This window comes from Hyperolius riggenbachi, chromosome 2 (assembly GCF_040937935.1).
Source record: "Hyperolius riggenbachi isolate aHypRig1 chromosome 2, aHypRig1.pri, whole genome shotgun sequence".
Taxonomy (NCBI): Eukaryota; Metazoa; Chordata; class Amphibia; order Anura; family Hyperoliidae; genus Hyperolius; species Hyperolius riggenbachi.
This window is the reverse complement of record NC_090647.1, coordinates 159686466-159700679: the sequence shown is the minus strand read 5'-3', so window position 1 is coordinate 159700679 and position 14214 is coordinate 159686466. Positions and strand designations below refer to the sequence as shown.

The following is a 14214-nucleotide window of genomic DNA, read 5'->3' as shown; positions in this document are numbered from 1 at the left end:
CCAATATGTGCCCCGTGCAGTATACATTACCTGTCTGTGCCCGCCAATGGCTCCGGGCTCCATCCATACATACACCCCAGGTGGTTGCCGGAGTAACATGGGCGCGTAACGAAGTGTCCCTGCCATAAATAGGTTTTATGTTGTGCTTGCCATACAACTCATTGTTTTTTCCATTTGATTCTTGGCCAATTCGATCACTTTGATTAAATCTGCTGGTCATCTATAGCCCCAGCATAGCCATTAGGTCTGAACGATCTATTGTTCGTCTTTTCCTAAATCGTTATTTCGGTCTCCAATCACGTGATTGTCAAAGCTGTGGACTTTTAACCTCCACCCTGTTCTCTCGCTCTCTCTCCCTTCCTCCGCAGCGATAGCAGGCTGCCAGTGCTGTTACTCACCTTGCATCTCGCCCGCTCAGATTGCATGACCAGCTCCGGTTACCTCTATCCAAAGTATGGGGATGCATGGCTTGATGACTTCAAGGCCATGGAACTGGTGGTGCGATCTGTGCGGGCTAGAGGCAAGGTGAGTAACAGCACTGGCTGCCCACTATTGCAGTGGAGGTGGTGGGGGAATCCTGTACTGTGGCACCTACACTGGCTAACCTGAACTGCGGCACCTATACTGGCTAACCTGTACTTTGGCACCTATACTGGCTAACCTGTACTTTGGCACCTATACTGGCTAACCTGTACTGTGGCACCTATACTGGCTAACCTGTACTGTGGCACCTATACTGGCTAACCTGTACTGTGGCACCTATACTGGCTAACCTGTACTGTGGCACCTATACTGGCGAACCTGTACTGTGGCACCTATACTGGTTAACTTGTACTGTAACGCCTATATTGGCTAACCTGTACTGGGACACCTATAGCTGGTTAACCTGTACTGGAGCACCTATACTGGCTAAACTATACTGGGGGAGCCTATACTTGGCTACCTATACTGGGGCACTCATACTTGCCATCGGTGTGCCTATCCATCGTCGTGAATCGAATTGAAATTGCAATTTCTGACAGAAAAATGGCAGTTCAATCCTTTCCTAAAATCGTTCAGCCCTAATAGCCATTCTTTTTCCTGTTGATCACTTCTATGCAGCTTATCAATTTACAGTATGCTCAGACATATTGGTACATTCCTGTGTGAGGTGTTGGTAAGGGGTGGTGTAGGATCTATGGCATCATAGCATAGCTTTAGTTTTTTTTAACCTTTAATAATGTAAACAGTAAGACAATGTGTTGTCTTTCTATTAAAGCTGAATGTACTTGATTTGTCCTGGAATTAGCTCATTGAGTCATGACAAAGGCGGTCTTCCCGGAATTTTAAACCAGCCCTTAAAAAGGACCACTTCAGCGAAAAAAGTAAGCAGTTAAAATCAGACAAACAGGTCTTGGACTAGTTTATGTCCTCATGGGGGATTCTCAGTGTTTTATTTGTTTTCAAAAGCATTTCCCGAATGTCAGTTCAGTATGCAAGTGAGTAGGGAGGCTGGCTGGTATCTTACTATTTTGGCAGTTAAACTGCTGTTTGGGATATGCTTTTGAAAACGAAGAAAACCCTGAGAGGAGGCGCATGCGCGAGCCGCGGGAGATGGCCGCATAGGAGAGGAGCTCCGTATTCCACCGCCGCCAGCAGCGATTCCCTCTGCTTACCCAGCCTCACAAACGGGCGGCTTTGCACGGGACGACCTCCGCAGCCTATGACAGGCAAAGGGGCCCAGAAAAACACCTCTGCAGCGGGCACCATGGAAAAGTTCCTGCGCCCCCCTCCCAGCCAAGATGGCGCCGGCCACGCAGCTCTACAGGACTCTCAGCTCTCTGACCAGGCAAGTGCAGGGGGGAACACGCAGCCTCTCACAGCAGACCTGCTGGAACAAACATTAAACAGACACTACCACAGCCTCCATGACTCCCTACAAAATGTTATACTATCTGCTGTGCAGGAGCTCCGGGCAGACATATCAGGGCTGGGGGAGCGCACTCAGGCATTAGAAGACAAGATGGATGCTCTAACTGTTAAACAAGCTGACCTAGCTGAGGAGCAGCAACTCATGCAGTCTGACATAAAATCAATACGCACAGCACAAGAAGACATGGAAAACAGAGAGCGGAGACAAAATGTACGCATTAAAGGGGTATCCATGTCCTTAAAAAGTGAACACATTGTGACCCACTTGAAAGAACTGTTCCATACTATTCTGCCTGATATGCCAGAAGAAATGTGGAGGATTGATAGAGCCCACAGATCTTTAGGTGAACGGCGCCCTGGTACTTCAAGACCCAAAGACATTATCGCGAAACTGCACTACTATGAGGCCAAAGACGCCCTGTTTAGAGCTCTTAGAAATACAACCACCATTTCATTTAAAGGAGACGATATAGCTATATACAACGATTTATCATTAATAACACTGGCTAAACGCAGAGCTCTTAGACCAGTTACGCAGCTACTCAGGGATGCCAATATCCCATACAAATGGGGTTTTCCTTTCCGACTGATTGTAAACAAACAGGGCCTGACCCTCACTTTATCTGATTTTGACGATGCACCTTTATTTCTTAAACAAATGGGACTTAAACTCCCTAACACATCTACACCTGCGTCCCGCTCGTCACCTATGTCATCACCCCCACGGAAGATGCGACATGTCTCAGAATGGTCGAAAGGTCCGATCCGCAGTATTACCTACCCTGACAGAGCTGACAATATGGAAGACCAACCATCTGGAACCTGAGCATGGGCCCTAACATAACTCTCTGCGTCTCCTACGGAGACAGGATATTGCCCTCAAACTGCCTGCCCACTTCACATAACCAGCTTATCTGTTCTCTCCCTCTTTAACCATTAAGCTTTATTCGATTAGCTGCCTCTTAACCATAGAAGCGAACTGAATACACTCCCAAAGCTGGCGGTGGAGACCGGTTTCTCTCACTACTATACCACACTCTGTTTACTATGTTGATTGTTATTTGCCTTCTCCTGAGACTCCTCATGTACCTCCGGGGGACCTTTTCTCAATTTGATCATTCGTTTCTACGAGTGACCAACTTGGGGAGGTCTCCATATAGGCAACAGTTTTATGTTGCCCCTACAACAGACCACTGTAATAACAGTGGCATGTTCTGCCAGATTAATGTTCAGATTATTATAAATGTTTTTAGTTTTGCTTTTCTTATTATTGTTACTTCTCCATCTATATTAGGTATCGTTTTTAGGTCTATTGGGTCTGTCTTAGGAATATATGCAAACGCTCACATCATCTTTGATAATGGTTAACTTTCTGACCTTAAACACCAAGGGACTAAACACACCTCAGAAGAGGTTCTCTCTGTTTAAAGATTTACGAAGACTAAATATCGATTTGGCTTTCATACAAGAGACTCATATATGCAAAAAAGATCCGCCTCGTCTCTATAACAAGCTATATTCTGAGGTGTGTCTAGCCTCAGGTCCCAAAAAGAAAGCAGGGGTAGCTATACTCTATAAAAAAACACTCCCTCTACAGATCTCTACGACTGTCGCAGACCCCAAAGGGCGTTATCTAATCCTAATTGGTTCCTTATTAGGTAAACCTATCACTTTGGCTAATGTATACGTCCCCAATCAGGACCAAATACCGTTTCTAACAACCTTTCTTAGGAAACTAAAGTCACTAAGGGCACTCTACTGATAGGGGGAGATTTTAACCTAGCTTTCTCTGACATAAAAGACCGATATATCCCTCCTAACAAGACCACTACATCCTTCCACAATCGTAATTCTCGTAAATTCAGAACACTACTGAGACAATATAGACTATTAGACCTATGGCGGATATCCAATCCCACCTCTATAGAATATACCTTTTTCTCTCCACCACATGCATCCCACTCCAGACTAGACTACCTGTTTTCAACAGCCTCTATATTACCTTTATTGAAGGAAGCTGAAATACAACCAATCGCATGGTCGGACCATCAAGCTGTTACTGTAGAGATTGACCTATTCTCCCATAGTCATAAACCGAATTTTTGGCGGTTAAATGAAACTCTACTACAAGATAAGGAACTTTTTTCAAGACTAACAAATGATCTGCAATCCTACTTTGACATAAATAAGGGCTCTGTTTCCTCGGTAGGGACTCTCTGGGAAGCTCATAAAGCTTTTATCAGGGGACTATTCATCTCGGAAGCTACTAAACGTAAAAAAGCAGCGTCATTCAAACTCTTAACTCTTCACTCAAAACTTAAACAGGCACAAAACCTTTATAAAGATGATCCCTCCCAGACGCACTACACCACTCTACACACTATAAAACAAGACATCCAAGCCCTCCAATCCGCACAATTAGAAAAAAGCCTGAGATGGACCAGACAACTCTTTTTTGAAAGAGGCAATAAACCCCACACCATTCTCGCTAGAAAATTAAACCCAAAATCATCCCAACAACTCATTTACTCCATTAAAGATCCTCAAGGAACCACACACTTTCATCCTCAGAAAGTTGCCCAAATCTTCACAGAATACTATCAGCAACTCTATAACCTCCCCCAACCACTCCACCATCCTACACATATGCTTAAAATAGACGAGTTCCTAAATCAACTACCTCTACCAAAATTAACGGAAGATAACGTCCAGCTTCTAAATTCCCCCATAACAACTAAAGAAGTCCTAGATGTAATCAAATTCTTACCTTCTTCTAAGGCCCCTGGCCCTGATGGCCTACCATATTCCTACTACAAAAAGTTTAAATTCATCTTAGCTCCCTATCTGACCCTCTTAGCTAACACACTTATGGAAGGGAAAATTGCCCCCAACTCATTTTTAAGCTCCCTAATCACCATGATCCCTAAGGAAGGGAAGGACCCACAACTTCCACAAAGCTACCGCCCAATATCACTTCTTAATGCGGATCTTAAAATAATCACTAAAGTTCTAGCTAATCGCTTAAATCCAATCCTCACATCCCTAATCAATAATGACCAGGTTGGTTTTATAATGGGCCGCCAAGCAGGAGATAATACAAGGAAGGCAATCAATTTGATAGAACTAATGAATAGATCTAAAGAGCCTTCTCTGCTTCTGAGTCTAGATGCAGAGAAGGCTTATGACAGACTATCTTGGCCATTCCTCTTCAGAGTTATGGAACATCAGGGGTTCGATGGACCCTTTCTAACTCTAATACGATTCCTCTATTCCTCTCCATCCACCTCAGTAAAATTACCTTTTGCGTCCCCAACACCCTTCCCTATCCTCAACGGTACACGGCAAGGATGTCCCCTCTCCGCTCTATTATTCGCCCTTAGTATAGAGCCACTCGCTTGTGCAATACGACAGAACCCGGATATTGTGGGCGTTAGGCAAGGAACTCGAGATTATAAAATTTCGCTTTTCGCGGATGACATCCTCCTAACCCTGACTCAGCCGCTCACTACACTTACTGTCCTACATACTATACTACGGAACTTTGAGTCCATCTCAGGCTTTAAACTCAATCAGGAAAAAACTGAGGCACTACCTATCAAGATCCCACAAAACCTACTCGAAACCCTACAAAACACTTTTCATTATAACTGGAAGACACATGCTATCAAATACCTGGGTATTCACCTGACTCAAACTTATTCTACATTATATAAAGCAAACTATCCGTCTCTGATCCAATCTATACTCTCAGACCTACACAAATGGACGGCATATAAAATATCATGGATTGGCAGAATATACTCCCTCAAAATGAATGTCCTGCCACGATTATTGTATTTATTTGAGACCCTCCCCATTCAAGTACCACCCTTACAGTTTAAAATATTACAACGTGCTTTCTTAAAATTTGTTTGGAATAACTCCAAATCCAGAATTAAATCCACTATTTTAATGGCATCCAGGGAACAAGGAGGTCTGGGATTACCCAACTTAAAACTATACTACCAAGCGGCACATTTAAGACAACTTTCTGAATGGTCTGATCTCAAAACATTCACTAAATGGGGCTTTATTGAAGCAATGAGTATTTTCCCAATATCATTACCAGCTCTAATCTGGCCCCAGACCCCGCCAAAGATCCCTACTGCTCAATTACTCCCTACTATTAAATTCACTCTGCAAATATGGCGGGCAACCGCAAAAACTGCCAACCTTAGATCCCCCTTATCCCCACTTTACCCTATACTAGGAAATCCAGCCTTTATCCCAGGTATGGCAGAGGATTTTATGGGCAGATGGTTCACCCTTCAATATACTAAACTTAGCAATTGGACTGACATACGAACAGGAAAAATAGTAACTAAAGAAGCAATAGAGGAGAAAGTACGATTCACAACTAAGCTCACTATGGAATACAATCAAATTTACCATTTTTTGAAATCCCTTACCAAGGACAATAACCCTATACCTACTTACACTCCATTCGAACGTCTATGTGATTATAAAGGGCATCAAAAAGGCCTTATATCAGCAATTTATGTCTTGCTTCTTGATAAATCCGGTTCTGCAAAACCTAATCACTCATATATGACAAAATGGGAACAAGCTCTGAACCAAACTATAAGTCTAGAAGACTGGTCCTCTATCTGGGAAAACGCTAAACACACCTCTATGTGCACACAAGTGAAAGAAAATATTTATAAAATATTATTCAGATGGTATAGAACTCCTGAAGTATTAGCTAAAATTTATCATGATGTGTCTAACACCTGTTGGAGGGAGTGTGGTCACATAGGTTCCCTGGAGCATATCTTCTGGTCTTGCCCAGCTATTCAACCTCTATGGATAGATATCCAGACTCTGATCTTAAAAGTAACAGGTATACATATTCCCATGGATCCTATATATATGCTGTTAGGCAAACCTATCCCTAAAGTCAAAAAATATACCATGAGATTAATAACTCATATTCTCACGGCCACTAGACTCTCTCTGGCCTCCAACTGGCGCAGTCTTTGTAGTCCCACAACACCCGAGATTATGGCTAAAATCAGATGGACCAAGCTAATGGAGTTTTTAACAGCTCTATTACGAGATTCAGAAACCACCTATGATAAAATATGGGATCCATGGGAAACATATTTCTTGAACTATATGCCCCCATGATTGAATTGGAAGTTTGAATGGTAACAGGGACCTGAGGAAACTATACCTTAAACATCAACTACTAAACGGAAAGACAGACCCTCGCAAATAGACCTTTTCCTCCTAGTTCTATTTTTCTCCTTATTCTTTTTAAGTTTTATTTTTTTTCTCTCAATATATACCTCCTTCTCTTTTGCCTTACAATGTTAATAATACTCCTTAAGGCTGTTTATAGCACCAAGGTACAAATAGAAACCGACATTGTTAGAAGGACGATAAAATGTCATAACCTCTGATATATATGTACCTCTCCTGCTTACAGAATCCTGTATATGTGTATATATCTACATATGTATAATGATCACTCAATGTTTTTGATATAGCTGTTTATGCTTTGTGAATTCACTTAATAAAATTTTGTGTTAAACGAAAAAAAAGAAAACCCTGAGAATCCCTCATAAGGAGACACACTAGTCCAAAACCCGTCGGTTCTGTCAGATTTTAACTGCTACTTTTTTTCGCTGAAGTGGTCTGTTAATCTGCTAAATTTATCAAAGGAAACTTGAAGTGAAAAGCCTTAAGGCCTGAGGCTATAGAATGGGGCTGAATATGTATTTGGGCATTATTATTATTATTACGCAGCGCTGGACATTAAATAGGGATACATACATTGCAACAAGGGGTGACCGACAGAGAGGTAGCACACGGTTATGCAACATAGCACAAGGTTATACATGCAATCTGGGTATAAAATGCGTTTTACAGAGACCCGGCAAAACAAGTCAGAGTTAATCTACAAGAAGGGTGTCATTGCTGGGGTAGTAAAATTAAGAAGGACACACTAAGGGAAGGGGGAGGCCCTGCCAAGGCTTACAATCTAAAGGATGGGGGAGGGACACATAAGGTAGGACTTTGGAAAAGGTGGTGGACTGAGAGTGTTAGAGTGTGGTAGATGTGGGATAGGCCATTTTAAAGAAATGTGTTTTGAGGGTTTGCTCGAAGGTGTTGAAGGAAGGAGCGAGTCTGAGGGGGAGTGGAAAGGAGTTCCATAGGGTGGGGACAGCTCTTGAGAAGTCTTGTAAGCATGCATGGGAATGAGAAATGCGTGGGGAGGTCAGGCAGAGATTATTGGAGGACCGGAGGGGGCAGGCAACCGGGATGATGCCGCATCAGACTTCCAATACGACAAGTGCAAGCCACTGGCACACTAGGGCTCAAGACTACAGGGAATTGTAAGGAAAGTACCCTAAAAGTCAGCCTTACTTACAGTTTGATTTTTGTAATTTCTTTAGAAAAAGTTCTGCTTTAAGATGCTGATTAAAAGGTGATACAACCGTTCCTTCATTCCTATTCCATCAAATCTGAATGATCCTGACTCTACTAATCAGCTTTTCTTACTTGCAATGGTTCTGTAATTGGTTTTTGCCTATGAAATTTTAAGTGTAATAATGCATTTTCAATGGTTTCCTGCATTTAGTATTCTCCACAAAAATCCCAAGTGAACATTTCATCCAGTCCTTATAGTGCGCTTTTCCCTAAACACTCTCCCCAGGAAATGCCAAACATTTTTGTTAGAGCTTATAATTATTATTTATTGGATTTGATATTCTCCCATGCAAGCCTTACCACAAAGGGCAGAGACTAATCTCACATGTGCAGGAACAGGTGCGCTTCTGCAACCTTCATTTCATTACGACATAGAATGGACATGTTTTCTTTAATGAGTTTATTAAAAGCTGTAAGAGCCTACAGTTCTCAGGAAAGATAATGAGCACATTCTTTTTATGATGCACTTGAACCAAAATGATGGTCCTTGTACAACACCTTAATGTGCCTTTTGCTAGCCTCACTGATCATCAGGTGGAAAAATGTCTTCTTAACAAAGTAAGCATTTTTTTATGAATTTGATTTTGAGAATTAAAAAAAAAACATATGTTCTGAAATACTGTAAATATTATTGTTAGTGTGTGTATCACACACCAGTTAAGGCATGGTTTGCCTTGCTTAAAGTGAACCAGAGACGAAGCACCCTTGTGTATTTTACCATAGAAATCAGTGGGAACATTAGAGAAAACATTTACCATGCTCTCTGTTCCATCCTCACTGCTAAAAGTGTCTGTTATCTAGCTGAGATAAGAATCCCGGAGTGAGCATTGAGTCTGGCTTTGCTATAATGACTCAGCTATAATGATTCCTGAGCAAAGCCAGCAGGGGGCAGGCTTGGACTTGAAGACAGCAAAGAACACAGTCTCAGCTATAATTATTCTGTAGCAAAGCCAGACCGACTGCTTAGTCGGGATTCTTATCTTAGAGGTGATAACAGGCAAATTAAACAGAGAACAATGTAACAAAGAGCAGATTAGGTGTTTACTGTCATGTTCCCATTGATTTATAAGGTAAAATACATGAGGTTGCTTCATCTCTGGTTCTCTTTAAAGGGAACCTTGAAGATAGTTAAAAAAAATAGTTTCACTTACCTGGGGCTTCTGTCAGCCCCCTGTAGCTGCCTTGTGCCCACGCTGGTCCTCAACGATCCTCCGGTCCCCCACCATGGTGTAGTTTCGGTATCTCCGACTTGCATGTCCACGGCCACTGCACCGCTCTGGCTACGTGCGTCCTTGTTCGCGCTCCCGGTGACAGGAGCGTCCTGCGCAGTGCAAGTTTTTCAGGTGCTGGTTCAGTGACCGTCAACTTGCAAGTCTGTGATACCGGAACTGCACCGTAGCAGGGCAACTGGAGGATCATTGAGTACAGCGTGCACGCAGGTTCACTTCAGGGGGACCGGCAGAAGCCTCAGGTAAGTGAAAACTTTTTTTTTTTTTTTTTTAACTATCTTCAGGTTCCCTTTAAATCGTTAATCCAGTTTGGAGAGTTCATGGACACCTGAAAAATAATGATGCTGTTACTGATATTGCCTCTTATATGGAAATTGCCTGGCTGTCTTGCTTGTAGACAGAGCTGGATCGCTTAAGATAACCTAGGAACCTGGCTTTTGATTAATGGGTGTTTGGGATCCTGTCAGAACCCCCCACATTTATTCTACCCAGGGCTTTTTGCTTGTCACCTGAGTGCTAGGCAATCATGTAAGCAGGACACCTGTTGCTTAACCTCTGCTGTCAGCAACACCCTATTTTAGACCAAAATTTTAATAGGATCTTCCTTCATGTTGACAGTAACTGCCCTAAATGACCTGAAGGGCAGTTCTTTGCTTTTGGGAACAAACCAAACAATGACTAGACACCAGCTTCATATAACTAAAGCTGCTGAGCTTTGACAGTAAGGAAATTCCTTGTATGTTACATTTTATCAACCAGCATGGAAAATACATTGGCCTATTTAAAATAGAGGATTCAGAATTTGAAAGACTGGGGAATCGAAGAATTAATGTACCAAATCCACAGCCCTGACTGTAGCAAGTAATAACTAGATAATTCCCAACAGTGTTGATCCAGGGATTTTATCTGCTAGACATCTGGAGTCGGGAAGGAATTTCCCTTTTAGAGCTGATTGGTCCACGCCTTGTAAGGGTTTTTAGTCTTCCTCTGGATCAACTGAGATATGTGAGGGTGCAGGCTGGTGTACCTTATTTTCTGATTGAACTTGGAGGTATTTTTCTAGTAGTAGTTCCTCTTCAGGTATACTGTTAAAACAGTAAAAAAAAAAAGCTCCTATTTTCTTTTTGGCTTTCTTCCCGTCTACTTCTGTAGCCCTGGATATTCATAGATTTTGTAAAACCATCTGAATACTGGCCATGGAAAAAATAGTAATTGTAATTGCACTATATCAAGAGTGGAGAGTACAGGATATATTTGCATGACAGGTGTTTAGGTGAATTTATTCACAACGGTATTATCTCTGGCATAATAGGGAAAATCTGGTGCATGGATCAGTAGCTTTAACATTTACTCTGAGACTTTACAGTAGAGGCCATTTCATGACAAGCTCCATCTGTCAACATTCTGTGCTGTTAGTCCCAAGTGTGGATTGAGGAGAGAAATGTTAATTCACCTGTCAAGGGATTGTGGAGCCTGCCATGCTTCATTTCCCAGCTGTCAGCTTGAGAAACGGCAAACTGAAACCACTGTCACGGGTTTTTGGGGAAAAAAATGCATTGCTGCATAACTTTTTCTTTTTCTTCTCGAAATCGATAGTTTCAGCTGTAGACTTTTTTTAGTTGTGAAGCCTTTTAGTTCAGTTTTTTACTGTATAACTTGTATAATAGCAAGTGTTTACCAAATACTCGACATGCTTCCTTTATTCATATCCTTAGTAAAGTGCAGCTAAAAATAAATTCACAGTCCCATCAACAGTGAAAATAAAGATGTATGTAACTGCATTGGCAGTACATTGTTATCAGATGCATAAGTACATTTGTATACATGAACATTTCCTCCTCCTGTGTAGGCAGTCAGTGGCAGAACATGTTTTTAAAGTCCCAGGTCAGAAGCCTCTTTAGAGGTAACTTCCTACACCACAGACTTAAATAGCTGTAGGCGACATTCTTCTCAGACAGTCCAATCTGTGCCTAAAGAGGAACTTTAACCCACTATTGAACTTCATCTCAATCAGTAGCTGACACCCCCTTTCCCACGACAAATCTTTACCTTTTCTCTAAAGCTGGCCATACACTGGCCCGATTTGCGCCCGTTTCGACAGCAGATTCGATCACTGGGATCGAATCTGCTGCCAATCGTTCACGCTACACGCCGAATTTCGATCCATTTCGTCCGATCCCGTCGATCGCGCCGTGCGGAAAATAACCGTCGATTGCCCGCGGGTAAAGAGCGCATCGCTAGCGGCGTTCGAGTGCCCGACGACCGACGCAATAGAGCCCGCATACATTACCTGCTCCGCCGGCGCGACTCCAGTCTCCTGGTCACCGCTGCTCTGTCTGCGCTCTGGTCTCCAGGTCCAGCATGCCTCACTTCTTCTAGCCCGGCAGGAAGTTTAAACAGTAGAGCGCCCTCTACTGTTTAAACTTCCTGCCGGGCTAGAAGAAGTGAGGCATGCCGGACCTGGAGACCAGAGCGCAGACAGAGCAGCGGTGACCGGGAGACTGGAGTCGTGCCGGCGGAGCAGGTAATGTATGCGGGCGGGGGCAGCAGCAGCAGCACCACCACAACAGATTGTGAACGGTTTCAGGCTGAAATAGGTTCACAATCTGTTTGCTGTAAAGGTAGCCATATGATCCCTCTCTGATCAGATTCGATCAGAGAGGGATCTATCTGTTGGTCGAATCTGATGGCAAATCGACCAGTGTATGGCCACCTTAATAGTGCATCAGGGACATCTGTATGGCCGATATTGTAGTGAAACCCCTTCTCACTGTGTGATGGCAGGGCAAAGGCCTCGACAGTTCCCTGTCAGTGAACCTCATTGCATTGTGGGAAATAAATAACAGCTGTTGTGAACCACCAAGGAAGCAGCATTTCCCTCTGTGTGTATATCAACCTTTTAGCTTCTCACATTGTTAGGGGATGTGTTTATAGATCAGGGCAGTTTGTGCTGTCCGTTTTTTTTCTATTTTTTTTCATGCCTGCCAGCAGTAAAGATGCTGACCTCCAGCCTCACAATGGGTCAGACAACCTGAACGAATTACACAGTGCATATCAATCATTTAGTGATTTATCTTCAATTTTTAATTGCTCACTTTGCACTATGTTGATTTAATTTATTTTCCCTACTACTATCTTTTGGTGGTAATCCTATTTATTATTATTTATTGTATCTATACAGTGCTGACATATTAAGCAGAGCTGCACAATAGATAAATGGGTTAACATACAAGGTAGGACATACAAGAAGCTTACAACAAGACAAGATCATGCAGATAATAGTAGTTCAGTGTCTTTGGTCAAAATAGAGACTGTTCTAGTCCACAAGAGGGGTGACGGACAGTAAGATTGCATAATCAAGCTGGAAACACTAAGGAGGAGGACCCTGCCAGAGGCTTACAATCTAAAGGGTTATGGCTACTGCAATTTGAGAAAGGGCTATGCCCGAAACAACGTTTGTCATTGTTCGAGCCATTGATGTGATGCAATAAAAGAGCTTATATTTACTTCTGCAGTGGTGCCGGCCTTGTTGTTGTCTAATCTAAAGGGTGGAGGGAGAGACGGTAGGTGCATCTATTGAGAGGATGCCCAGCAGAACATGTTATGGTGCTGATGAAGAGGGGGTATGCAAGCATGAAAAGGTGAGTCTTGAGGACTCGTTTGAAGGTATTAAAGGTGGGGGAAAGTCTGAAGACTGGTGTGAGTGAGTTCCAGGGAGTGGGGGCAGCCCTAGTGCAGTCCTGCAATTGTGCATAGGAGTGATATATGCATGGTGTGACAAGGCACATGTCATTGGAGGATTGGAGGGGGCAGGCCAGTATGTGCCTGTAGACATGATCGAAGATGTAGGTCAGGCAGGTGCACTGATTTGCAGGCCAAGCACAGAACTTTAAAGTTGATTCTGAAGCAGACGGGGAGCCATTGGAGGGCTTTACAAAGAGTTGTAGAGGCAATGCGATCAGAAGAGTTTATCAGTCTGGCTGCCACATTTATTACCGATTGAAGGGTAATATAGTTAGAGGGGAGGCCAGACAAAGGGAATTGCAATAGTCTAGGCGGGAGATGACAAGGGCATGGATGAGCATTTTGGTGGTGTCAGGAGACTGGTAGGATCTGATCCTGGAGATGTTGTGGAGGTGGAAGTTGCAGGATCGGCCAATACTTTGGATGTGGGGTGCAAAGAAAAGTGCATAGTCCAGGGTAACACATCTAGACGGTGGTCTTGGGAGGTAGGGCTAATGGTAGTGTTATCGATAGTGATATGCTTATTATTATTATTTAGCATTTATATAGCGCCGACATCTTCCGCAGTGCTGTACAGAGTGTATTGTCTTGTCACTTTACTGTCCCTCAGAGGGGCTCACAATCTAATCCCTACCATAGTCATATGTCTAGTGTAAGCACTGGGTCCCCGCTTCGGATCCCAGCCAGGTCAACATCAGCAAGGAGTTTGTATGTTCTCCCCGTGTCTGTGTGGGTTTCCTCTGGGTACTCTTGTTTCCTCCCACACCCCCAAAAACATACAAATAGGTTAATTGGCTTCCCCCAAAATTGGCTTCCCCCAAAATTGGCCCTAGACTACGATACATACACTAGTAGGTAG

At 43.1% G+C, this 14214-nt stretch overlaps 1 protein-coding gene across 2 annotated transcripts in view; it reads left to right on the top strand.

The window, feature by feature from the left end:
* GPALPP1 (GPALPP motifs containing 1) overlaps positions 1–14214 on the top strand; it is an 81464-nt gene that overhangs the window by 28529 nt on the left and 38721 nt on the right. The window lies entirely within an intron of this gene.